This window comes from Lissotriton vulgaris, chromosome 10 (assembly GCF_964263255.1).
Source record: "Lissotriton vulgaris chromosome 10, aLisVul1.2, whole genome shotgun sequence".
NCBI classification, from domain to species: Eukaryota; Metazoa; Chordata; class Amphibia; order Caudata; family Salamandridae; genus Lissotriton; species Lissotriton vulgaris.
The window spans coordinates 93,520,708-93,536,926 of NC_141698.1; the positions used below are offsets into that span (position 1 = coordinate 93,520,708).

General features: G+C 48.5%; 1 protein-coding gene across 3 annotated transcripts in view; it reads right to left on the reverse strand.

The window, feature by feature from the left end:
* The window catches only part of UBE2I (ubiquitin conjugating enzyme E2 I), a 154,783-nt gene that overhangs the window by 45,487 nt on the left and 93,077 nt on the right, over nucleotides 1–16,219 (reverse strand). For 2 of the 3 annotated variants that reach the window (XM_086940583.1, XM_086940584.1), the window contains one exon: nucleotides 2,309–2,469. The exons of the other annotated variant lie outside the window; for it this stretch is intronic. The gene's annotated coding sequence lies outside the window, so the exon portion shown is untranslated. The remainder of the gene's footprint in view (nucleotides 1–2,308; nucleotides 2,470–16,219) is intronic. 3 annotated transcript variants of the gene reach the window in all.

Here is a 16,219-nt window from a genome sequence, read left to right on the forward strand (position 1 = left end):
CGTCTCATATGGCCAAAGTCATGTGGAATCAGCAACACAAGTAGGACCAGTTCAGCCTTCGGCTCTACCACAGAGAGTGTTACCGAAGGTCAGTAACTTGCTCTTCTTTGTAGCTGCAGATATTTCCCAGGCGTAAGGGACTGGAGGTAGGGGATGGCACCCCTGGCCCAAGAAGGTGTGCTGCATCCACCCCCATCAATTTCGATGGGCCCTGATGAGATCCAGGGGGAGCACAGTGACCTGTAAATGCTCCTGCCCTACCACAAACAGCAGGCAGTGCCAGATGAGCCTGCAGGTTGGGAATATGTAAACAGGTGCCTGCAGGTCCAACACCACCATCCACTTTCCAGGGTTGAGGGCAAAAAAGAAGAGGGCTAGGGTGAGCAGGAAACAGGTCTAAAAGAGCACAAAGGCCACCATCCTTCAAGGACACCAGCAAATAGTAGGAATACCATGTCCTACTTCTGGCGCAGGCACTCTTGATAGCCCTTTTGGGCAAAAGGACTTGCCCTTACTGCGTATAAAATGAAGATCTGGTCAGTTCATGGTGGAAGGTGCAGCGACAAGAGATTGAAGGGTGGAATATCCTTGCCCACCTGCCGGATATTATGGCCTGCCAACCTGGCAAGTATCGTTGGATCCTGCATCCAACTAGGTGGCTATGCTCCACCAAGGGTACGTTAAAGGGGTTTATGCAGGTGGGGCTGTGGGCACCACAGCCTTAAAACTGTTGGATACCTTGGGGAGGTTGGATTGGCAGGATGTATGGGGTACTTCTACCAAAGCAGCCAAAGGAGCAGGAGCACGGATGAGTTGTACAAGGTGGGGCAGATGAGCGGGTCAATTAAAGTAAGGCCATGGCACACTCCCTGGGCTTTAGGCCAGTCTGCCTGGTCTTCACACCGTCAAGTCCAGTCAAGTCAAACGGCATTTCCTTCAAGATATCGCCGGAATAGATGGTTGACTGAAGCATGGCAGTATAGGACGACACTGATAACAATGTCATATTTGGTGCCCAAACCACAACTTGTATACTGTGCTGCGTCATAGCACCCCAGTACGTAGCTAGCATTTAAATATTGAAGCACCAAACTGATGGACGAGAAGGCTTCATTAAACAGTAAGAAAGGCTCAGTGGGTGTTTTCTCCGGCTGAAGGACTTGTGTTAGAGGATTGGTCTAGATCTCCAAGGCAAGGAGCCGGAGGTCAAGAAATTAGTTTGCCCTACCCATTACCATGGCGTAAGAAATACTTCTCTGTGGCAGACCAGGGGGAGACAGGAACCATAACTCAGGGGAGAGTATCAAAGCCACCAGCCTCTCGTAACTCATAGCACCATTTCTTTTCATGGTATGGCTAGCCAACCTCATCACAGGCATCGTAATTGTCAATGCCAAACAGGGAATGTAGAGTATATGCTCTCCCTTGTGAAGGCCCCGGTTGAGAAGCTGTGCCCCGAACAGTGGATGGGTGCAGCCTCAGTCGAGGTTGAACCTGCCCTGAATCAGAGTACAACAGGTATCTCATCTTCCAAGTCATCATGGGCGTCGAATTTTGAGAACAGACATGGACCTAGGCGCTAGAGGCGGAGTCAGTCCCGTGGTGGGCTCGAAGGATCCAAGAAGCTAAGGGAGAACCTTTCAGCGGTATTCCAGAAAGAGTGCCTCTCTGTTTCACTGGGCCGGAAGGATTGCCAGAGGGAGGGGGCAAGGACCCGAAGAGTTGGAGCATGGGGTCTCGGAACTCGATCGGTTTTGGAGTGGGAGACAACCCTGGAAACTGTGGTTGTGCACAACAGGATAGGCTCAGACGTCGACCAACTTAGACTGCAAGTGTCTCAGGAGAGTGAGTGCCAGTAGCTCAGATTTGGTTTTTTATTCAATTTTTCATCTTACCATACAACTTTAAGATGAAGGACAATCCCTGGAACAGCTCCAATAACTTCTGGGTCTGGCAGGGGAATCCAACTTTCAACTTAATGCAGTCCTATCGCAGAGTTTTTTGGTGCTTGGTGACATTTCTCTTGGATATGGTTTTACAATTTTACGAGGTAATGGGAGTCTTAAAGAGAAGTTGGGGAGCTTTGGATCCGGGTCTGGTGGCATGTATATTGGCTCCGCACATCATTTCCTGAAGCGATGTCGGGGCGGACCCACAGCGCCACCTACGGACACGCAGAGGTATTGAGATCTTGCTCATGCCTCAATGGATGCAATATGCCAAACACACATTCAACATTTAGTTTTAATCACATTGAAGCTATTCAGATAGTTTCTGTGGTGCCAACAACAAATGTTAAAATGTTTACCTGGCTATGACTTCACCAAGAAGCCAAATAATGACGAGTGAACAATTCTGGATTTAAGTAGAGTCTCAGAAGGCCCACGTCCAGGATCCTGAAGTACTGGCACAGACTAGCACACCTGGGCTAGCGAGATTTCCTAATGTGGCTTGACAGCCCAATGATCACTGCAAGTAAAAAAAAAAAAACTTTTTTAAAAATTAAACCGGTCAGGTGGATGGATGCTTTCAAATTAAATGAGGAAACTCTCGCGAAACCATGCGATTTATACAAGTGGAATTACAAAACTGTGGTAATTTTAGATTGGATCGTTTTAAAACACTAAATTCTGCAGTACCCAACCTTGTGAAAAATGACAAGGACCACTAAGCAGGTTGAAACGAGGAGCCCAAAAATCCACATCACAGATCATACTTTCAAGTGGCAGAGCAAAATGACCAGCCTGCTGTATGAAATAATAATCTCCATACCAACTATTGCAAGGCATTTGTGACCAATTATAAACCATTTCAAGAGACTCAAAATACAGCATTAGTAAACATGCACCTCCACTGAAGACACCGCACCGCATATGCCCGCCCTTACCCGTACCCCATCCTGTTTGCTTTAATTTACTTCAATTTTCAGGCCCTAATTTCATTACATGTTTGTCGTTATGGGCGGGTCTTGATTATGGATTACTTTGCAGATCTATCTGCGCTTTACTCGGTAGCCATGAAGGCGACCGAGTGTACGATCACGACTATCCCCAAGGACAGGAGCGTTTCTTTTGGGACCAAAACCGGAGACACGCCCTAGAATCGGGAGACATTGACAAATGATACTCACATCCTCACATGCTGTAGCCCCTATAATGTCCTGTTTTCCCCCTTCAATACTCCTTTAGAATGGGTTGTCACCCGCTGGCAACGTTGTACCAAACCTGGCCTGCTGGGCATCCACTTATCAGTCCACTAGGGCGTCCACTTCCTCCTGACTCGACAGTTTATTGCTGTGGGTACCCTTACCTAGACGTTTGTTTTGCAGGACAGGAGCGGCAGCATATGTTATCCTAACGAACTGTTGTTGTAAATGTGCGTTTTGGTGCGGCTATGTCTAACATCCTAGTCATGTTACGCTCTTCCTCCCTATTTTCTTTCATTAATATGTATGGTAAACAGATGTGGTATGACATGTTTCTTCTGTAATACCGATGTGCCACCTTTCGTTCATGTACTTTCATAAAAGAAATGCAATAAAAGATTTAAAAAAAAAGTGTAAACATGCACCTTACAACACATTGAAAAGAAACCAACAACGATTTCAACATAACCAGTCTGCAACCAACCCAGTTATCACAGAGAAGGTTGATTTTCAAAAGGTCTCACAGGTTACAGCCCATGTGATTTACATGGGATGAATTATTACACTGAAACAGCTCACCGAAGGATGAGAAACAGAATGGTAGGATGATAGGCATGGAACCCAAAAAAAACTAACATGGACAAAGACAATTTATCTGGTGCTGTTTTTATAAAATATTGCGGCAGCTGCATCGCCCTCGCCAATACAAAAATTAGACAAATAAAACACCTGGGAAAAAGCAAAAATGTTTTCTCCTCCTCCGCCAAGACGCACGCGGGCATTCGTGCGCTCTACAAATCCCATAATAAAATCAAATCCAATCAAATCCTCAGTCAATACAAAAGGCAGTGAGCCCCCGGCAATAAAGGGAACAACTGTTTGCAATGTGCTCCTTGTAACAAATGTAAAATGCAGTCTCAAATTTAAGTTAGCCAATAGCAGAATGTAACTGACAGAGTGTCTGTCCCGTGCTGTATTGCCTGAAACAATGTGAAAGGCAACACACCAATGGATGAATAGGGGTTGCTCAAAGTGCTGTCATTCGAGATGTCATCACTAATGTCAATTATCATGTCAGAAAGGTTAATTCCTGCCGGGGTTGAAGCTGAGATTTGTTTGCATTGAGGGTCAGTCCCAGATTGGAGAACAGAGAGAGGGAACTCTTGACCGCTTCCTTTGTGGAGTTCTTCGATGGTCCTTTTAGGAGCCAGTCGTCGAGGTACGGGAAAACTTGCATTCCCATGTGACCTCAGCATGGCCGCTACCGGGGCTAAACACTTGGTAAATATCCTCTGTGCTGATTTCAGGCCGAATGGGAGCACCTTGAATTGAAAGTGGGCGCCAGCCACTGCAAACCTCAGGAATTTGCGGTGTTTGATGAATAGGGATGTGGAAGTAGGAGTCTTCCAGGTCCAGAGAAGCCATAAAGTCCTCTTTGTTGAGACAATTCAGAATATCTGTTAGTGTTACCATGCGAAAACTCTGTTTCTTCAGATATTTGTTGAGCAGATCCAAAATTGGCCGCCACTCTCCTGAATTTTTCTCTACAAGGAAGAAGCGAGAATAAAATACTTTCCCTTTTTGAGTGGAGGGAACTCGTTCTATCGCATTCTTGTGTAGCATCTTTAAGGCCTCTTTGAATAATAAGTGAAGACGAGGGGGAGGGGGACCCCTGGGCGGCACTGTTGGTGGTTTCTGCAAAAACTCCAGAGTATCCATTCCTGACAAGATCCAGGACCCACTGATCTGAAGTTATGCTCCGCCACTGTTGGTAAAAGGCGGAAATCTTGGCGCCCACGGGCAGGGGAGGATGAATGGCTGACATCCAGCAAAACTCCTTGGCGCTTGTTGGAATCATGCCCTTGATTGTTTGAGCGCAGTTTCCCTCCCTGACGAGAGAAACTACCAGAGGCAGGCTGTCTGTAGGATGATTGATAGTACGGTTGCTTGTACTGAGACTGGTACTGTCTATTTTGCTGGTTGGAATAATTTCCCCTGGAGGAGTAACCACGGTCCCTTGCTCCTCTAATGGATCCTCTCCTGTATTGTAGGGTACCTAGTGATTTGGCAGTGTTCGTATCAGTTTGATAGCAAGCAAAGCATCATCTATGTGTTTGCCAAAGAGCGAGTCCCCATCGTACGCCATGTCCAAAATCTGCGTTTGGACCTCAGGTCTGAAGGAGGTAGCCTTGAGCCAACCATGACGCCTGAGGACTGCTGCTCCCGCAAATTGCCTAAAATTGGTGTTTGATATATCAAGGGCGCAATCAATGATCTCCGATGCCGCACTTTCTCCCTCAAGCACGATTTTGCGTGCCTCCTGTTGGCGATCCTCCGGGATCAGATCGAGGAATTCTGACAGATCTGACCACATTTGTCTGTCATAACGGGCCATAATTGCTAACAAATTAGCTGCCTTAATGGAGGCTGCTGCGTTTGCAGAGAACTTTTTCCCTATTGCATCCAGTCTCCTGCCTTCCTTGTCAGGTGGCGTTGAAATCGGAGCTGAAGGGTTCTTGGACCTCTGTTGTGCCGCTTGAGATATGACCAAGTCCGGCCGAGGGTGTCCTATTAAACAAGATGGAGTATCAGGTGGCGCGCGATACTTCTCAATTCTTGGAAGGACAGCCGGAATGGAAGTGGGTGTTTTCATGATGTTGAGGCCCTCCTTCCATATGTAGTCAATAATTGGGATAGCCCTGGTAATCTTTCGATATCCCTCCCTAAAGTCATGCACACAGCAGTCAGACTGCTCCACTGTGACAGGCAATTCAAATCTGGTAGCCGCACGTTGCATAATGTTATGAAATCTGCCAATATCCTCAGGCGGAGAATCTGACGGGTGCAGTGTAGGCGTTGAAGGCATGGGAATGACAATCATCCCACGGATCCGTAGGTGTAACGTCTGGACACTCGCCCTCTTCCCTGCCATCATCCTCTTCAGGAGAAGTTATCCGTGTCGCCTTGGGGTGTAGGGTTTGCATCCTGCCTTGGCGACAAAGGCGCTTGCGGTGAAGGAGGCCTTGGCATCTCAACTGGCACAGGCAGCACAATTGGTGCAACTGGAGTAGGAGGAAACCTCTGGCGATAGTCTGCCAACATGGCTTGTAAGTCTTGTATCAAATTAGGTGGCAGATGACTTCTGAACGTGGAGGTCTTGTATGGTGCGAATGATATGGCGTTGACAAGTCCTCGTTGTCGTAATGCTCTTGCTCATCGTCCTCCTCTTGATACTTAATGGTCAATTGTAAAGGGTGACAGGCAACCCCAAAAGGGCCTTCATCCGCTTCTTTGTCATCAGAATCATCCTCCATATAGGTCTCCAAAATGTGTGATGGTAAAAGTGGAGAAATGTGAGAGTAGTCCTGTCTTTGATAAGTTCATCTGAAAACGGGTATACTGCACTCTTGTTGGTGTGTTGAGCAACAGTTTAGCTGATGCCATTGCTTTTGTAGTAGAATGACGAAGAGCTTGTTATTGAATGCGGTGTCGTCACTGGAATTTACGTCAACGGGACTACCGATGGTTTTACCGTCGACGGAGCGGTTGTCGACGGTGTGGTCGTCGACGAGGCAGTCGATGGCGTCTTAGTCGACGAATCCTTCGTCGACGGGCTTGTTGTTTTCGTCGACTGGGTCTTTGTCGGCGTGGCTGTTGGGATCGTAGTCGAACGAGCAGTCGTCGACGGGACAGTCGACGATGATTTTAACAGCAATTGGATTTTCGGCGATGAAGGCTTTATAGGCGACGATGAAATTTTAGCAGACATGAAAGGAGAAGTAATAGCTGAAGTGGTGACCGTTGCAGAAGAAGTTGAAGAGGTAGAATTCAAAGTAGTAGTATGAGGAGACACCAGAAAAACAGTCTTAGTCTGGACTGTACCCACAGTTGACAGTCTTGATTGAGACTAGGTACTCTTTGAGGGTTCTGAGGCTCTGAGAGGGTTTAGATTTTTTCTTCCTCTCAGGAGAAGAGCTCTCTCTGGATCTGGCTCTCTTGCTGAAGGTAGAGGCCTTGTCCTCATCTGTGGAAGATGATTTTAACCATAAAAGAACCCTTGCCTCTCTATCCCTGATAGTTTTAGTAGGGAAGGTACGGCAAATTATACAATCCGTCACAACATGTGAGGGGTGTAGACCAAAGATGCAGTCAGAGTGCTGGTCATCCACATGGACCCTCTTCTTATTACAGGTTCCACAAGCCTTGAAAAGAGCCTTCTTTTCAGACATTTTGAAGAAAAGAGAGACAAAAACTGAGTAGGCACTTAGGGAGACTCCCTTACACACAAAGTGCGGTGAAAATCTGAGAACTGCCTGGGAAGGTTCTAGAGGGTGAGGACAGCTGATTGGCTGAGGCTACTATTTCAGGTCTTTTTACATAATGAGGTAGATAGGCTGCTAAGTTTTGGGCATAGTTAGGCCTTTTAGTCTTTTCCAGCCTACTCCAAGAAATTTTTAGGCACTGCTATTGTATATATTTTTTACCGTGGGACTTTTGCCTCGACTACGGGGAATGATTCAGGCATGTGAATCTATGTAAGATACCCCAATACTGGATAGCTACAACTGCTTAATTTCAATGGCTTTGTACAAGTGAAATCGGAGCCCAACTAGAACGTCCCTGTAGCCTTTTTTCCCCCCAGTGGATTATTTTTTTAAACTATTTCCAACTATAACGTCCGTGTATTTCCTAACTAACCTGAAACCTTTGTGAGTGGGTGTGCGTGTGGCTGCAAGGGTGTGTAAGTGGTGTGCGAGTGGCTGTATACTACTAGGGTGGACCGGGCGGGGCCAAATGGCCGATGCCACCAGGTGATTTTGCACTTTTGCATACTTTTAGTCATTTAAAGGGAGAACCACGGTCTCTTTCACTGGGAGAGGCCAAGAAAGAATCCACTTGTCGCAGTCACTATAGACTGCGCTCCGATAGATCAACAATGCATTCACCTTCACCAAAGATTTTAATTCAATTTTCATTATGGGAATTGCTGAGAAAACACTTGCTTTGCCAAGCCCAGGAAGTTAGGATCATTTGTCCTTTACAGAAGAGGAGCTTCCACCTGGGGTAATGCTAGGTTTATCAATGTTAGTGCTTTCCAGTGAGGTTTAATTTCTGTAAAATTAGCATCAGGGCTAGAAAAGGGCTACAACAATAGTCCACAATATTGCACTAAGTGTCTACCCAACTGCAGTACTTTCTGCTGGCTAATTAGTAAGTGCTACCTTGCAAATCTCTAGTCTGTATTCTACATTACAGCTGCGGAATGAAATGAGAATCAGGGCAAGAACAGAATCTCATCTGCCCCTATAATAAGAGTGCAGTTTTGCACATTTTGTTTTTAAATAGGGAAGGAGTGTCGTGCAACCCCCTCCACTCCGGGTCAAATTTGGCCCCAGGAACCCATTCCCCAGTCCAATTATTGGAGGAGGAGCTGCACAGTCCTCCCCTTCCCCAGTCGGGTATTGGCCACAGGGACCACATTCCCTGGGGCCCAGCAAACTAAGGATGGGTGTCCCTGGTGTCCACTGAGGGTACCCAGTGAGCACTGTATAGGAGGGGAGGGTATGGGGGGGGGGGGGGGGGGGGGGGGGGGTGGAGCCCAATGCCCACACGGTACCCGCCTTGAGCAGTGGCCATCATTGCTCCTGCATGCAGGGAGTCGCCAAAAATGCTACTCCCTGTGCACAGGGAACAATATTAAGCCTGCTCACAGCAAGTGGGAGCAGTTATCCGACTCCCACCCACGGAGAGCAGATTTACTGTTTGCTCTTGCTCGGCGGGAGCTGGTATGCGAGGTTTCCAGGGCCATCATTTATTACTACCCTGCCCCTTTTGCTTCATTTTTTTCCCCTCTGCTAAGGCATCACTGCCTGGTTGAAGTATTGGCAGTCAATCAGATCTCTGCACAATACAGACCACCAGTAGAATATTAAAGAGTCATGAGGTACTGCAACTCCTCTTCTGGCTGCTAATACTGAAGGCCATCAGCTCCCTTGTTAGATTGCTTTCATGGATCGTGGATGAAGATGGAATGTGGCAAAAGACACAGCACATGCCATAGGTGTCCGGGGAGGAGGGTGGGCTCATGTTAATCTACAGCACTGCATGCCACGAACAGATACGTACAGGGTAAACAGTTTGTTCAAGGCATGTGAGGCTGTAGATACATATGCTATGCTTAGACAGAGGTGGCTAGCCTGTGGGTACCGCAGCTGATTGAAAGTGAGCGCGGAGCACAGCCTGACCAGTATTAGCATGTTGGCGAGTTAGCACATCCACATAGTAAAGTTTTGCAAGTAAGTAATGTGTACCAAGTAGCTGCTTTGCATATTTCAGCTACTAGGACCTTCCCCAGAAAAGCCAAGAACGCTCCTTAATTGAGTGGGCTCTAGGAGTCGTCCTAGCTTTAGCAAAGTATGTCGGGATGGACCCAACGATCCTAGCACTACCAGACTTGGGTAGACCTTTCTTTTTACAGGGTTTGGAAAAAGCAGCAAAACGTTGTCTTACTAATTGGTTTGGTTCTGTCAACGTAGTCAGGGCTCGAAAAATCATAAAAATGTTACTCGACCTAACTAATGTACTTTACCTGTGAACTGGTCTCAAATTGTGTGATCCTAGGCATATTTGTTTTATGGCGCCGCCTTTTTCTTTATCACATGAGAGCACCTTCAAATATGTGACAAATCCAAGAACAGAAGTGAAATATTAACATCTGTGTGACATTTGTAATAAAGCTTGAAACATTGTGAGAACATATTTGAACCAGTTGTTGAATGGTTGCACAGATAGGGGCGGTGGGGACCCGATAGGGGCGGTGGGGACCCGATAGGGGCGGTGGGGACCCGATAGGGGCGGTGGGGACCCGATAGGGGCGGTGGGGACCCGATAGGGGCGGTGGGGACCCGATAGGGGCGGTGGGGACCCGATAGGGGCGGTGGGGACCCGATAGGGGCGGTGGGGACCCGATAGGGGCGGTGGGGACCCGATAGGGGCGGTGGGGACCCGATAGGGGCGGTGGGGACCCGATAGGGGCGGTGGGGACCCGATAGGGGCGGTGGGGACCCGATAGGGGCGGTGGGGACCCGATAGGGGCGGTGGGGACCCGATAGGGGCGGTGGGGACCCGATAGGGGCGGTGGGGACCCGATAGGGGCGGTGGGGACCCGATAGGGGCGGTGGGGACCCGATAGGGGCGGTGGGGACCCGATAGGGGCGGTGGGGACCCGATAGGGGCGGTGGGGACCCGATAGGGGCGGTGGGGACCCGATAGGGGCGGTGGGGACCCGATAGGGGCGGTGGGGACCCGATAGGGGCGGTGGGGACCCGATAGGGGCGGTGGGGACCCGATAGGGGCGGTGGGGACCCGACAGGGGCGGTGGGGACCCGACAGGGGCGGCGGGGACCCGACAGGGGCGGCGGGGACCCGACAGGGGCGGCGGGGACCCGACAGGGGCGGCGGGGACCCGACAGGGGCGGCGGGGACCCGACAGGGGCGGCGGGGACCCGACAGGGGCGGCGGGGACCCGACAGGGGCGGCGGGGACCCGACAGGGGCGGCGGGGACCCGACAGGGGCGGCGGGGACCCGACAGGGGCGGCGGGGACCCGACAGGGGCGGCGGGGACCCGACAGGGGCGGCGGGGACCCGACAGGGGCGGCGGGGACCCGACAGGGGCGGCGGGGACCCGACAGGGGCGGCGGGGACCCGACAGGGGCGGCGGGGACCCGACAGGGGCGGTGGGGACCCGACAGGGGCGGTGGGGACCCGACAGGGGCGGTGGGGACCCGACAGGGGCGGTGGGGACCCGATAGGTAAAGATGTAGTGTAAACATGCACCTTACAACACATTGAAAAGAAACCAACAACGATTTCAACATAACCAGTCTGCAACCAACCCAGTTATCACAGAGATGGTTGATTTTCAAAAGGTCTCACAGGTTACAGCCTATGTGATTTACATGGGATGAATTATTACACTGAAACAGCTCACCGAAGGATAAGAAACAGAATGGTAGGATGATAGGCATGGAACCCAAAAAAAAAATAACATGGACAAAGCCAATTTATCTGGTGCTGGCTTCCAGCCTTTTGGCTTCGGCAATGCTGGTTTAGTCCTGTTTTTATAAAATATTGCGGCAGCTGCATCGCCCTCGCCAATACAAAAATAATTAGACAAATAAAACACCTGGGAAAAAGCAAAAATGTTTTCTCCTCCTCCGCCAAGACGCCCGCGGGCATTCGTGCGCTCTACAAATCCTATAATATCAAATCAAATCCTCAGTCAATACAAAAGGCAGTGAGCCCCCGGCAATAAAGGGAACAACTGTTTGCAATGTGCTCCTTGTAACAAATGTAAAATGCAGTCTCAAAGTAAAGTTAGCCAATAGCAGAATGTAACTGACAGAGTGTCTGTCCCGTGCTGTATTGCCTGAAACAATGTGAAAGGCAACACACCAATGGATGAATAGGGGTTGCTCAAAGTGCTGTCATTCGAGAGGTCGTCACTAATGTCAATTATCATGTCATGAGTGATGCAATATGAGAGGTCAAAAGCAGTGCATTGCGGGTGGGTATGTTAGTTAGCTCAGGTAAGAAAACAAGTTACTTACCTGTAACTACAGTTATTCAGTATTGGTATCTTTCATAGATTCACATGCATGAATCATTCCCAGTCGTCGAGGCGGGAGTCCCACAGTAAAAATATATACAATAGCAGTGCCTAAAAATTTCTTGTAGTAGGCTGGAAGAGACTAAAAGGCCTAACTAGGCCCAAAACTTAGCAGCCTATCTACCTCATTATGTAAAAAGACCTGAAATAGTAGCCTCAGCCAATCAGCTGTCCTCACCCTCTAGAACCTTCCCAGCCCAGGCAGTTCTCCTCAGATTTTCCCAGCATAAGTGAGAAGTAAGTATCCATAAAAAAAGAACTGCCCTGCCGGGGAGGAGGGTGGGTGCATGTGAATCTATGAAAAATACCAATACTTGATAACTGTAGTTACAGGTAAGTAACTTGTTTTCTTATCCAGTATTGGGTATCTTTCATAGATTCACATGTCTGAATCAGAGTAGCAAGCAGTGACATCATGTCTGTCGTTAGAGGAAGGTGGGAGACAAAAGAAAACATACCCACACAACCTGGAAGGTTATAGAGCACAAACATGTTTACATAACATATGCATTAAAAACCTTCATATAGTACATTATAGACTAGGACAGCATTTGAAAAGATTAGAACATTATAATGAAATACGTATGCCTAAAACAGTCAAATTATGAAGAAAAGAAAAAACCGACCATAAAAAAGTCAAACCTCAGTGAAGGAGATGCCGCAGCACAGCTTCCCCCAACCGCTGTGTCATCATGAGTTGCAGACTGCAGACAGTAGTGCTTTGTAAAAGTGTGCACACTTTCCTACGTAGCTGCTCGGCAAATGTTCTCCAGCGTCACTCCAGCGAAAAGGGCAGTCGACGCGGACATCGTTCTGGTGGAATGTGCTTTAACCTTTGTTCAAGGTTTGTTAGCCTTTTCGTGACCGAAGAGAATTGTAGATGACAACCATCTGGCTATAGTCGCCTTTGGTACAGCTTGACCCAAGGTGGCTTGACCATAAGCAACAAAAAGCTGACTAGATTTGCGTATGTCTTGTTTTTTGAAGATAAAACTTAAGGCACCGTGTCACATCTAAGGAATGTAATACCTTCTCTGCCGGAGTTTTAGGATCCGGGAAAAGTTTTGAGCTTGACAGGCTGATTGATGTGGAATTGGGTCAGACACCTTTGGGATGAACTTTGGATTAGTTCTAAGCATCATAACGTCTCTAGAGAATTGTAAGAAAGGATGTATAATCGTGAAGGCTTGTATCTCACTGACTCTGCGGGCTGAAGTGAGCTAGTAAAATAGCCACTTTCCAAGTTAAAAACTTTTGCTCCGCCCTGGGAATAGGTTCAAAAGGCCTCTTTAACAGTTGGGACGGAACAATATTGAGGTCCCACTCCGGAGGGGGGTGGGGGGCCGAACTGGAGGAAAAGCTCAGAATAGCCCTTTAAGGAATTGTTTGATCAATGATGATGAACATAATGATGGTTTGTTAGAACTCTTCCTGAATCTGGATATTGCCGCCAGATGTACCTTAATGGACGAGAAAACCAGACCTGCTTTAGCTAAAGACAGTAGATAAGGAAGGATGTCCTCAGGTGGAGCTTGGAGTGGATGAACATTATTTTCTCCACTCCAGGAACAGAATTGCTTCCACTTAAAAAAAGATAGGTCTTGATGGTACTCTGCGCACAGGCTTGTGATAAAATCGCCCTGCAATCTGAGGAGATGTTAAGATCCTTGAACTCTAGGAAGTCAGGAGCCAGGCATGCAAGTGCACAATTGAGGGTCCGGGTGTCGGATCTGGCCTCCCTCTCTCGTTAACATCGACACTGTCAGCTTGAGACGAAGTGGAGGGTGCTGAGAGAGCTGAAGGAGTTCTTGAACCAATACGGTCTTGGCCAACGGGGAGCAATGAGGATGAGAGTGCAATGTTCCCTCTTCATCTTTTGCAGTATCTTCGGAATGAGCGGGATCGGAGGATAAGCGTATGTAAATATTCCGGGCCATCTCATCAAAAGGGCATTTCCCCTTGATCCCCGTTGAGGAAACCTGCTGGCGTAAAAAAGGCATTTGCGGTTCTGCTGCGTGGCAAACAGATCCAGTGTTGGTTTTTCCCGTGTGTGAAAGATCCTCTCGACTTGATGTGGCTCGAGTTCCCATTCGTGACAGCCTGTGAAAGTCCTGCTGAGGTTGTCTGCTAGAGAGTTCTGGACACCTTGCACATGTTCTGCTCTGAGGGATATGTCGTGGTGTATGAACCACTCCCACATTTGAGCTTCCAGCGAGAGGGAGAGTGAGATTTTGTTCCCCCTTGTTTGTTTATATAATACATGCTGGTCGTATTGTCCGTGCGCACCAGGACTGACAAATTCGCAATCCGTGGAAGGAAGGCTTGCAGGGACAGAAAGATGTCTCTCAGCTCCAGGCTGTTGATATGTTTCTGCTGATACTGATGAGACCACCGCCCTTGAATCTGAATGTCCTGGGGGTGACCTCCCAACCTTCCATGGAAGCATCTGTTGTCAGGGTGAACTCTGGTAGGTCGTGGAGAAATGGGAGGCCTGGTGACAAATTGTGTGTCTTCGACCACCAAAGAAGGGCTTGCCTCATCTTGGATGTTACTTTTATGCGGTCGAACGCCCCGTCCGCTTGCTTCCACTGCCGATGTAATTCTTCCTGCAGTAGCCTCATTCTGAGTCTCGCCATAGGGATGAGACTGATTGTAGATGAGCACATCCCTAGAAGGGAAGCAAATGTTCGGGCCGAAAGAGACCTTCTTACAAATATTTGTTTTGCCAGGTTTAAAAGTTTGGTTTGCCGCTCTTGAGTCAAGGACGCCTTGCACTGGCATGTGTCCAATACCGCACACAGAAAGGTTAATTCCTGCCGGGGTTGAAGCTGAGATTTGTATGCATTGAGGGTCAGTCCCAGATTGGAGAAAAGAGAGAGGGAACTCTTGACCACTTCCTTTGTGGAGTTCTGCGATGGTCCTTTTAGGAGCCATTCGTCGAGGTACGGGAAAACTTGTATTCCCATGTGACCTCAGCATGGCAGCTACCGGGGCTAAACACTTGGTAAATATCCTCTGTGCTGATTTCAGGCCGAATGGGAGCACCTTGAATTGAAAGTGGGCGCCAGCCACTGCAAACCTCAGGTATTTGCAGTGTTTTCGATGAATAGGGATGTGGAAGTAGGAGTCTTCCAGGTCCAGAGAAGCCATAAAGTCCTCTTTGTTGAGACAAATCAGAATATCTGTTAGTGTTACCATGCAAAAACTGTTTCTTCAGATATTTGTTGAGCTTGCACAGATCCAAAATTGCCCGCCACTCTCCTGAATTTTTCTCTACGAGGAAGAAACGAGAATAAAATACTTTCCCTTTTTGAGTGGAGGGAACTCGTTCTATCGCATTCTTGTGTAGCATCTTTAAGGCCTCTTTGAATAAGTGAAGACGAGGGGGAGGGGGACCCCTGGGCGGCACTGTTGGTGGTTTCTGCAAAAACTCCAGAGTATCCATTCCTGACAAGATCCAGGACCCACTGATCTGAAGTTATGCTCCGCCACTGTTGGTAAAAGGCGGAAATCTTGGCGCCCACGGGCAGGGGAGGATGAATGGCTGACGTCCAGCAAAGCTCATTGGCGCTTGTTGGAATCATGCCCTTGATTGTTTGAGCGCAGTTTCCCTCCCTGACGAGAGAAACTACCAGAGGCAAGCTGTCTGTAGGATGATTGATAGTACGGTTGCTTGTACTGAGACTGGTACTGTCTATTTTGCTGGTTGGAATAATTTCCCCTGGAGGAGTAACCACGGCCCCTTGCTCCTCTAAAGGATCCTCTCCTGTATTGTAGGGTACCTAGTGATTTGGCAGTGATTGTATCAGTTTGATAGCAAGCAAAGCATCATCTATGTGTTTGCCAAAGAGCGAGTCCCCATCGTACGCCATGACCAAAATCTGCGTTTGGACCTCAGGTCTGAAGGAGGTAGCCTTGAGCCAACCATGACGCCCGAGGACTGCTGCTCCCGCCAATTGCCTAAAATTGGTGTTAGATATATCAAGGGCGCAATCAATGATCTCCGATGCCGCACTTTCTCCCTCAAGCACGATTTTGCGTGCCTCCTGTTGGCGATCCTCCGGGATCAGATCGAGGAATTCTGACAGATCTGACCACATTTGTCTGTCATAACGGGCCATAATTGCTAACAAATTAGCTGCCTTAATGGAGGCGGCTGCGTTTGCAGAGAACTTTTTCCCTATTGCATCCAGTCTCCTGCCTTCCTTGTCAGGTGGCGTTGAAATCAGAGCTGAAGGGTTCTTGGACCTCTGTTGTGCCGCTTGAGATATGACCGAGTCCGGCCGAGGGTGTCCTATTAAACAAGATGGAGTATCAGGTGGCGCGTGATACTTCTTCTCAATTCTTGGAAGGACAGCCGGAATTAAAGTGGGTGTTTTCATGATGTTGAGGCCCTCCTTCCATA